Raw genomic sequence first — 10,855 nt, 5'->3', positions numbered from 1 at the left:
AATACTTGTGGCTACAAAACTGTAAATTCTTCCTCAAGGCCACCATGGTTTACTATAATAAACATGCATCACCTCTACCCACTTAGACCCAGAACTGCCTATTTGTTTTCTCCACATTTCTTTGCCAAGTCCTATTATCAGGGTGATTGACTTCCTTGCTGTTTTCCAAAGTGAGATTCATGATAAAACCCAGATTGGCTTTGAACCTGTGATCTTCCCATCTAAGCCTCTCGAAGGCTGGGCTTACAGTCATGCCAGCACACCTGGATTGTTCATTGTTCTTCCATATTTATTGTTCCTCATATTTTACTCTAGACTGTTAATAGAAGAGCAGAGACCTGAACCAGCTTTTGAAAGCACTGGTATATAAACATTATAGAATGATACTTTTTGTAAAGATTATTTTGTAAAGCGTATTATTTTCGTTCCTATAATTCACCTTTATCAATTACTAAATTTCTGTTAGCACACATTAGCTGTATGTGTATAGTGTTTTATTATAATGTTTCCCACATGGCTCAGTAATAGACTTTGACGGTGCTCACTCTTGTTTATTCTTCCTTGTCCTGACCCTCCCCTCAGTTACCAAACATGGCTTCAAAGTCCTCCCTAATACCATCTTTAAGTTACCCATTCTCTTGAGAGTTGATTTGTAATTTTAATGTTTTAAGTACCCCATTTCATGACTCATAAAGGTTAAATGAGAATGATACCATCTCCTATTAATTTTTTGAAAAGAACTAAATGAGACACAGTGCATAAAATCCTACTTATGACAAAAGTGGATACTCAATAATCATTTCTATGAAATATGTTTTGACTATTATTTATCTTACATATTTACATACCCTTTTAAATAAATAAACTTTAAATATATGTAAGAGTCTTTCAGGGGCTTCAACTTGATTTCCCACTTTATTCTGGTATGTAAATTCTTAATGCTACCCTTTCCAAGAGCTTTCCTCAAATCATATCTTCATTTGTTTGACTCCCATAGAACCTGGCATACACAAGTCTTTATCTCATCTATCACTGCCATATACTTAATGACCTTGGAATCCTAAATTAATAAATTCTTCCACTTTGTCTTGTTGCTTTCTGTTCTTATGTTCTCAGATTATATGCCATGCATATTGCTGTTTGAAGTATTAGCATCGTCATTCCCCCATACACACACAACATATATATTCCTGTGATTTTGTATCTATCTGGAGGTACTATTTAACAGTGAGTGGTGTGTGGGGGTTCCTAACCAGCCCCAGGTGGAGCCTCAGTCTCTTTCTCTCTCTCTCTCTCTCTCTCTCTCTCTCTCTCTCTCTCTCTCTCTGTCTCTCTCTCTCTCTCTCTCTCTCTCTGTGTGTGTGTGTGTGTGTGTGTGTGAGAGAGAGAGAGAGAGAGAGAGAGAGAGAGAGAGAGAGAGAGAGAGAGAGAGAATAGGATTATCTGACTCTAGCTGTTTCTTTGCTTTTTGCTTCCAGGTTGTAATGAGACAAACAGTTTTCCACTGTTTCCACCACGAGGTTCAGCCCCATTACAATCCCCCTTCTCCAAAAACGTCTGGTAACTGTGGATAGAAATCACCAACCAAAACAAGCCCTCCCCTCCCTTCCTTTCTGTTTTCTTCAAGTATTTGTCACAGGAATGAAAGTCTTAACAGCCCACATAGGACAAACTCATTTACTACATATTCAACATATGTTTAACATGATGATAGCTTTTGATACAGAAAAGAAACTTGGAAACTTCCAACTTCAATACTATATTGCAGACAATGCCACTGAGACTTATTGAAGGGTAAAGGATTACAAAATTTAGGCATCAAGTTCTTGTCTAAATCGACTCTAGAAGCCAGTTTTACAATATTTGACTTACCTTTATTGTATAGCTTTCACTTTTCTATTAAATATGTTTTGAAATTATTTTTACTTTGACTTTATTTCCTTACATTTCAGTTTCTACTGAAGATGTGATTCTGTCAAATCTCAAGCCTACATGGCCACTTCATAAGGAAACTCCTTAGATATTTTTATGTAAATAGATTGAATGGAATAAACAGTACACCGAATTGACAATTAATAATATTTGCAAACCAAGGAATGAGGTTACTAATACTTGAGAGAACTTGAATCATGTCATCTAGCCTAAAATGAAACAAAATAAAGTTCAATATGTGTATGTAACAGTGGTAATGGATTCTTTTTTGAATCTATTCTTACATCAGGTTATTTTTTTTATTCGTAGACTATCATCATATTTGTTGCTTTGAGATGCATCTGGTACAGGCACTCATTAGTGTGGAAACACCAGCTTGTCAATAGTTTGCCGGTGTTTGCCTAACTTCATGTTGACTGTGTTTGGTGCAAATACTCCCAACTTCTGAAAAGCCAATGTGGAACTATTAGCTCCAGTGAATTGAATTGAGAAATACCTCATGCTAGCTTTGATCTGTTGGTCAGACTTCTTTTGTCTGGACCACAAAGCACATATTTCCCCAACAATAGAGTACATGATATGTGAGAATGGATACTGTTGCCAGGTCCTACCCTGCACAGAGACTCATCCAAGTCATTTGTTCTCCAGGCACAATGCCCTTCAAACTCGTGCTACTTTCAGTGGGAAGTAAAACAGAATGTTTGGCTCTTTTGTTTTCTTCTGTGGTAAAAATCTCTTTGACTTATCATGAAAGATTGTTTTTGGAATCCCCAAATTAAAGGGTGAACTGACCAGTATAAAAAAAAAAAAAACATATCATGCAAGGGTGTCTTGCAGAAGCAGTCACATTCCACACCACTTAAGTAGTATGTCGGGGAAAAAAGGGGACTGAAAAATTGAACTTTTGTTATGTCCACTTTGCTCCAGTCACAATACAATGATTAGTCCTAGGATCATCATAACACCTTCTATAAGTTGATATTACTATACCCAATTTTAAAAGTGAGAAAACAGACCCCATAGGTCTGAGTTTCTTGTTCCAAGCAAATCAGGAAGAAAATGGTGGTACTAGAATTTGAACTCAGGGTTGTTGAATTCCTCCAGACATTTGTCTAAAAGCACAGCCTTCTTTCTCAAAACAATGCACAAATGTGGTCAAATCCTTGATTCTTCACATGCCTGTGGACACCTCCCACGAAGCATGAATGTTATCTTCCGGTAAAACTCCCACAAACTTACAAGAAGGGCCATAAATGGGCACTTCTATGATGCATCTTGAATAGAGTAAACATGCTGGTAAAAGATGGGCCCATATGACTAATGGTACTCTAAAACAGATTCTAGAACCAAAGCAGTATTTACCATTTTCAACTCATTCTCTTTAGAAAAAAAATTCTTCAGTGAAATGAGACCCTGCCTCAATATATGAAATGGAGAAGAGTTGAGGAGGGTTCCTGAGGTCAACCTTAGTCCTCCACAAAGCACAAACATTTCCACAAGAACTTGCACACACATGTGCCCGCATATATGTGAATTTGAATACACACATGTGTACACACCATAGACATATGCATTTGTAAAAATTCAGAAAGACAAGACCGCAAACACTAGTTGCACATTCTTCCACTCTGTGCAAAGAGCTAGTGTGATATAAACGCACAGTGTTACTCAACACATTCCAAAGCAAAAATCTGCACAGTGCAGAACAGAATGTTCTCTTGTCTTGTGAGTACAAGTCAGTAAGAATAGCTATAACTGCTGCGAAAAGAGACTGCCCCCTTTCTCACTACATCTCAACAACTTTGGAGAATAAGTTTCCACTTCTCATTTATGGTGTGTGCCATGATTCTGGGTTACTCTCATTCCAGGATTCAGACAGAGTGTTATGATCTATCTAGACCACTGTTGGACATCAGGCAGAAGAGAGAGTAAAAGCAGAAACAGTGAACCACTCGCTGGCCTTGGAAATTTCCACTTAGGTATGTCCTCGATGCTTCCTCCTAATTTTAGGTAGAAGTCATCTGCCCATACCTGAGTTTGGAAGTGTATACCAGACCAAGACACCAGATATTAATGAATCCAATAGCACACCTAAGCTTCCCCTCATTGGAAGACAATGTGAAAGGTATCAATGAATTAGCAATGCCATTTAGCCCCTCACCTAAGCCAAATAACCCAACTTAATCTGTATTCATTAAAAAGAAGAAACATTAATACCCAAAGCTGAGTTTTAGAAAAAGGAAGGAATTTCCTTATGATACTTGGAGCAAGGTCTAAAACTTGACCTTTTTTTCTACTAAGTCAGATTGCGCTAAAGCATCCTTGCCTTTGACTGATAGAACCTAAGAATCCAGCACACACACAGAGAACTGAATGAGATCTACATGATCTGCTGTTCGTTCTCTCTTTGCATTACATTGTTTTTTTCCAACTAAATGAACACAGCTTCTGATTGCGTGGAGTGTCAGCAAATTCTCTCAGTCCTAACACAGAATCTCCATAATAAATAAAATCCCTGCTCTTACCTGACACGTTAAAACATATATTTTAACATATATTGTTGTCATATCACCAGACCCCAAAAACAATAAATGAAAACCAGACAAATATTTTAGGAACAGAAAAGGCCTCTATGTGCCACCTCTCTCTCATTCTTGGGTTAATGTTAATCCATTTCCTAGGAAATTCCTGGGCCAACAACCTTCTCCCCCAAGTCCCAGTCCCTTCCCTCCCTGGAGGAAAGACTAGGTATTTCTTCAATTCATTTAATGAGTTTTTCCTTTTTTTTTCCTCAGTCATTTTTCCTAGTAACATCTTCCATATGTCTGTGAGCTATTCTGTTAGAGAGCTCTGCCCAAAGTCCTTATTTATTCTGAGTGGATTGGAATGGCAGCCTTAAGTCTGGTATTTCCTCACATTTGACAGCTTGAATTACAGGCTCTGGGTACATTTAACGTAACCCATTCATGTGGAATAGCTGTTGTTCCTTTCATAGTAGTTTGAAAATATAAATATTTACAAACCCTTAAAACAAAAGCTCTTGCTGACAGACAATACCTCTAAAGCAACAACTCTTTCAACAGGAACCTTTCTAATTAGTTTGCTACAGACAGAATCTAAGCTCTACTGGGTCATGTGCACTCCACTTAATGTTAACAGAATCTTTGCAAAATCGCTAAAACATACCTCTTTTTATGTTCAAAAGAGGGGGGAGATGGAGCTACACTGTAGAAGCAGCTTCTCAACAGGATACAATGAGCCATTTCCAGGATAGCCAGACATCACGTCCCCAGCTCTGAAGAGAATATCTGAGCTTATGGGAATTCTAACTATTTGGATGCCTTCTTTATTTCAAGTACCACAAAAACAGTCTGCTTAATATAACTTATTGACATGCTAAATCTATTCCACAACTTAAACATGAGACATTGGGAAACAAAAAGACTCATCCAAAGCCAAACAGCAAGTGAGAATTTCAGAGACTTGATTATAGACCTTATCAATTCAAGATGGACTAGACAGTCAGGAAAATATTGTTCTTATATTTAGGGAAGACATCTAATGATCCCCAAATAGTCTATATTTGTGAAAAATATAAATATTCCTAATTATACACTGCTGTTAGATTTAATTCATGCCTGTTGATTTCCTTTGCTTTATCATAACTGTATTTGCTAAGACCTATCTTTTGTTTGTTTATCTATCTGTCTGTCTATCTAGCTATCTATCAACCATCTATATATTTATCTACCTACCTTTTTCCCTTCTATAATATATCTACATCTCTATATCTACATAGACCTGCTGTGTGCCTGAAATTGGGCCTGTAAGCATGGCTTATGCTGAACAGATTTATAACATGTTGGACTAGGTGCAGTCAAAAGGCAAAGCAGCTTTAGTCCTAGTAATGAATGACACTTAGCATTTTAAGAAATGCTCCTACAGAAAAAAAGGATTTCAGATACACAATAGGATAGATTCAGACATAAAAGACCTGTAAATGAGTCACAGTATGTTTTAAAAATGTACATAGACTTGGGAGAGAGAAAAAAATGTGTAAAAAGATAGTAAATGTAATATGAAAGAACACAGTCATAGATTAAAGGAAGAAAGATAATAAAATAAATATTAAGTTTATAAAAAAATAATAGAATTAGAAAAATAAGCCATGTAAAGATGGCATCTACACAGAGAGTCTGGATTATATATATTAATGTGTTTTCTTTGAATTTTTTTGACTATGAAAGAGTTAAGTACAGAGAGACATTTAATTGTATGGGCTGCTAAATTAAACCAACATAAAAATATCTTGACTTCAGAATTTGAGTCTAAGGATATGCAGCTTTGGAAAAGAGGCTCTGCATTTCTTTCAACAGAGGATGAACACCTGTGGAATCCTTCCAGGCTAATGTGGTTTGATGGACCAAGATTCCCTGAAAAGTCACTGTGAACACCCCCCCCCCAAAATTATTTCACCCAATAAACAGCAGGAAGCAGTTGAGAAAGAACTGTGCCTAAATTCCCTAAATGATTGTTTATAAACATTTGTTTACATTTAAAGGGGGTTATGCTATAGAGATTTGCATTGGTATGGATCTCGGTTGATAGAAATTTAAGGTCAATTTTATTATATGTATATTTCTGCTGTTGATTAAGGTATTGTGTTTGTGCAGATAATTTAAAAATATAATGTATAATTAATAAATATAGGTTGGTAGAGAGTCATCTATAATAATCAAGTTTATAGACATGCTAGTTAGATTTTCTAGGTGTGCAGAGATATATTTCAGATAAGTATTCAATCACGTCAAAGAGCTAAAGAACATGGCATTTAAAATGTTTTAATAACTTAGGACTTTTTATGACAAAGAGACACATCTGCTCCTGGCAGCACCAGTTAGTTCAAGAGGAAGATGGGCATCGAAGAGGCTCCTTATGGAGTTTGCTAGTCATTTGGGAAAGAAACTGCTCTTGTCTGGACTGTTTGATGGTATGCTGTATGAGGTGGACATGCAGGACCCACGGAGAAATGACTGCTGAACTTGCCTAAAGGTGAAATGATCCTTTCAGTTTTCTGCTTCATGAAAGAGTCTGTCAGACATTATGCAGTACACAGAAAAAAAAAAGTGACTGAAAACTGCTATTATAGGTGGAGCTGTCTTTAAAATTTCCTGCTTCATGGAAGAGTTTGTAAGTTACAATGGGGTTGTAGGCTAAAGATGGATACCTCAGCAGTATAGAAGAACTTTGGGTGTCTGTCCAGGCAGCAAGATGTCTCTGTCAATTCTAAAGTTTTGGAAGTTGCTTACAATGCAGTTCCTGTTTACTTAGGTAATAATATAGCTTCTGGAGTCATTGATGGAGTTGAAGAATAGATAGTTATAATTATAGTTTTCCTTGGTTAAAATAAATGATAAAGTAGATATAAATATTTTAACTGTAATTCTTGCATTATTACTGTTTTGTTATATGTAATTTTTCTGTGTTAAAGTTGAAAACTTTCTTTTATTTAAACAGAAATGGGAAGGTGATGTGGGATTTCCTTCTATATACTGTGAATAGCATTGTTTAATAAAGAAATATGCCTTGGCCTGTGATAGGGTAGAGTAGAGATAGGTGGGGAAAATTATTCTGAATTCTGGGAAAAAGAAGGTGGAGATGTGAGATGCCATATAGCCACCAGAGGGGAAAGACATAATCTGCCAGCTGGAACCTTGCGGGTAGGCCATAAGCCTCATGGTAAAATATAAAATAATGGAAATGGGTTAAAATAAGATGTAAAAGCTAGCCCATAAGAAGCTAGAGCTAATAGGCCAAGCAGTGATTTATTTAATAAAAATTATGTGTGCCTGGAAACAAATAAACAGCCTCCAACATCTATGAAATTGGTTTCATTTTTATAGGAAGGAAACAAGTCTAATTATACTCACACATGAAAGATCAGCTCTTGCTCATTTTAAAGCATGTTGGAGAGGAGATATGACTTTTCTATGACTACTCTCTTACATTAGAGATACAGGATTATTTCAGCTCTTTACTTCAACATCCCTCAGATGCATATTTCAATATCATAGAATATAGTAGCTTCTATAGTAATATACATTAAATCTTGCTTCAAAAAAGTAAATGAAAAGAAAACTCCTTACTTTAAGGTAGAGTTTCTACTATAACAACTAAACCTCTGCAATCAGAATACCATAGCTTGATGGTTCCCAGTTGCACCAGGGGAAAAGATAGTAAATGCTATCTTAGAGACAGAAGGCTGTGTACTCGAGCTGAACTGTGAAGCTCAGTTTTACTAAGAGTAGAGCAGTCAAAAGTAGCCCAGTTGATAGGCACTGGGGCCAAAGAAAGAACTCTGAGTTAAGAGTTCTAGATTTTGGTTTTCTGTTTTGACTAGTGAGGTTAGCAGGACAACGAACAGGAGGTCACTGGAAGCTTTCAGATCACAATATTTCAAACCTCTTCTTTAATACCAGACTACAAAGTGGCAGAACATGTTAACTTAGACCACAAACTAACCAAGGTTAAGTTGATTATTTCTTTAAATCAATAAGGATAACACAGAAAGGATTGTGGAGCTCACATAGACACACACATACACACATGCACACCCACACACACACACACAGAACCATAATGGAGTCTTTGTTTATTCCACACCAATTACATCATTATTCACAGTGTATAGTAAAAAAAGTGCAATTTTCCCCTATAAGTTAAGTGAATCAAAAGGTCTAACTGGCACCAGATAACAGACAGAGCTGTGTCCCAAATAATCAAAAGTTCAAGATGTAATACCTCAAGGAAAATGAAAATACAAGATCAAAGGCCATTTATGTTTTGGGATCTAGCTAATCCAACATGTTACTTTGGAATATAGAAGTAAAAAAAAGAAGGAAATATCTTCACATAAACTCTACATCTGGGGAAGCAAGGAAGAGAAAAAGAATGAAGTGTTTGAAAAAAGTGAAAGGGTTTTCTGTTTTTAAAATGTTCGTGTAAAGGAAGCACACAATCACAATGCTGGCCCATATAGAGGCATAGTCTATATTCTTTTATGCCCAAGAGCAATGAAAAAAAAAAAAGTAAGCCCTGGTAATAGAACATCCCGAGAAATGCTGGACAGGATAGAGGTAGATAGAAAACTATCAAGGAACACAACTTTGTCCATATTCGAGAGAATCTGTAGTCCTTGAGACATTCAGCAGTCTTGGCCTCATAGTTTGACTTTGGAGTCATTTCCCATAAATGTGGCCAAGAAAGCTGCAAAAGGAAAGAAAGGATGGGAGAGAGGGAGGGAGGGAGGGAGGGAGGGAGGGAGGGAGGGAGGAAGGAAGGAAGGAAGGAAGGAAGGAAGGAAGGAAGGAAGGAAGGAAATCCCAAGTCATTGACTGGGGTCCAGTAGATTCCACAATCAGAAGGAAAACTCATGGGGTTTTAACAATTTCTATACTGCTCATATCCTTGCCTGCCTATTAGTCTAATGAGCATTTCTTGTCCTCTGTATTCAGCAGTCTTTCATAGCCCCAGTCCTCTTATTTACTCATTGTATACCCCTAGAAGTTCTGGCATGTCTTTGGCCATTACTTTTTGAATATTAAAAAAAAAGACTATCTCACAGGGTGGCTTAATATGAGCTAGTAAAGCGAGGTTTCTAAAAACTCTTTACAAACTCAGAAGCATAAAATTTATGTTAAGTAATGTGAGTGCCTGATGCTAAGCTGGTTCATGCCTTCTCCTGCTGATGACTGTGCCCTTTCATCCCTTCAATTGGTCACATTATGACCTGATAAGTTCACACTTTGTGCTAATGGTGATTTCACATGAGGAAGAAGTTTTATTGTGCTCTGAAATTAAATCACGATATCATCAGGTATCATCTTTCCTTTTAGATAACCTAGGTAGGAGCATGAGGTAACAACTGCAGATAAAACTCTAGGCATTCTAACATTCTATCTAGAAATCTAAATACATTTCTTATCTTAGAGAACAGTTTTAGGAGAAAGTACCAAGTATAATGACAAAATCCAACAGAATACAGAAGACTTTGAAATCCATGAATACCAGATGGTGTGAATTTAGAACTCAAAGTCCTAACTAAACTTAAATTTGGACTCAAAAAAAAAAAAAAAACAAAAGATGATCTCTGTGAGGGGAACATGGTAACAAGTTAATGGTTTTTAAGAATTAATTTAGTCATGAGTATTATAAAACATTTTAAAACATAATAAACTTCAAATGAAATTATCCATTATAATTTTTGAGTTTACATATAATTATGTTAGCATAGCTTGTTTACATGAAGCTGTGCATCCCCTGAAAGTAATATTAGTAAATTGCTTTTAATACAGATCATCGACAATTCACCTCTTTTGTGACACTCCACCCTAGGACACTAGAGACAGCAAGAGAGTGAGGAAAATATCATGGCTTATCATAAATACTTAAAATATTGAGTGGAGTTTTGAATTTATGTGTTTTTACTAAAGATCTGAGCTGAGTGACCCTAAGAAAGACATACACTCGGAAAACACTACCATCTAAATGCTTCAGTGTTTCCAAAACTCAATTTGAAATAACCCTGCTATGCTGGTCTGGGGTGATGAGACCTAAATGAGAGATGTTTAGTCACCTACAAACCCATGTCACCATAATAGGAGTAAATTCACTTTCTCCCCTTTTTCTCTAGTAAAGAGGGATTAATTTATACTTCTTTTGTCTTTCCACCATGTATAATGTTAAGAGAGAGAGAGGGGTCCATAGCAGAACTTGATACTGAAATTTTAGCCTCAGAACTTTGAGAAAAATAAATTTCTCCTCTTTATAATTGCCTAGTCTTACATCTTCTGGAACTGCAATAGGAAATGAAATAGTGTGTAAACCATATTTCTCATTTGAAAATGGTATTGATGGGACCAGT

Source organism: Microtus pennsylvanicus, chromosome 13 (assembly GCF_037038515.1).
Source record: "Microtus pennsylvanicus isolate mMicPen1 chromosome 13, mMicPen1.hap1, whole genome shotgun sequence".
In the NCBI taxonomy this organism is placed as follows: Eukaryota; Metazoa; Chordata; class Mammalia; order Rodentia; family Cricetidae; genus Microtus; species Microtus pennsylvanicus.
The sequence above is the reverse complement of the archived record's forward strand: the minus strand, read 5'-3'. Positions refer to the sequence as shown.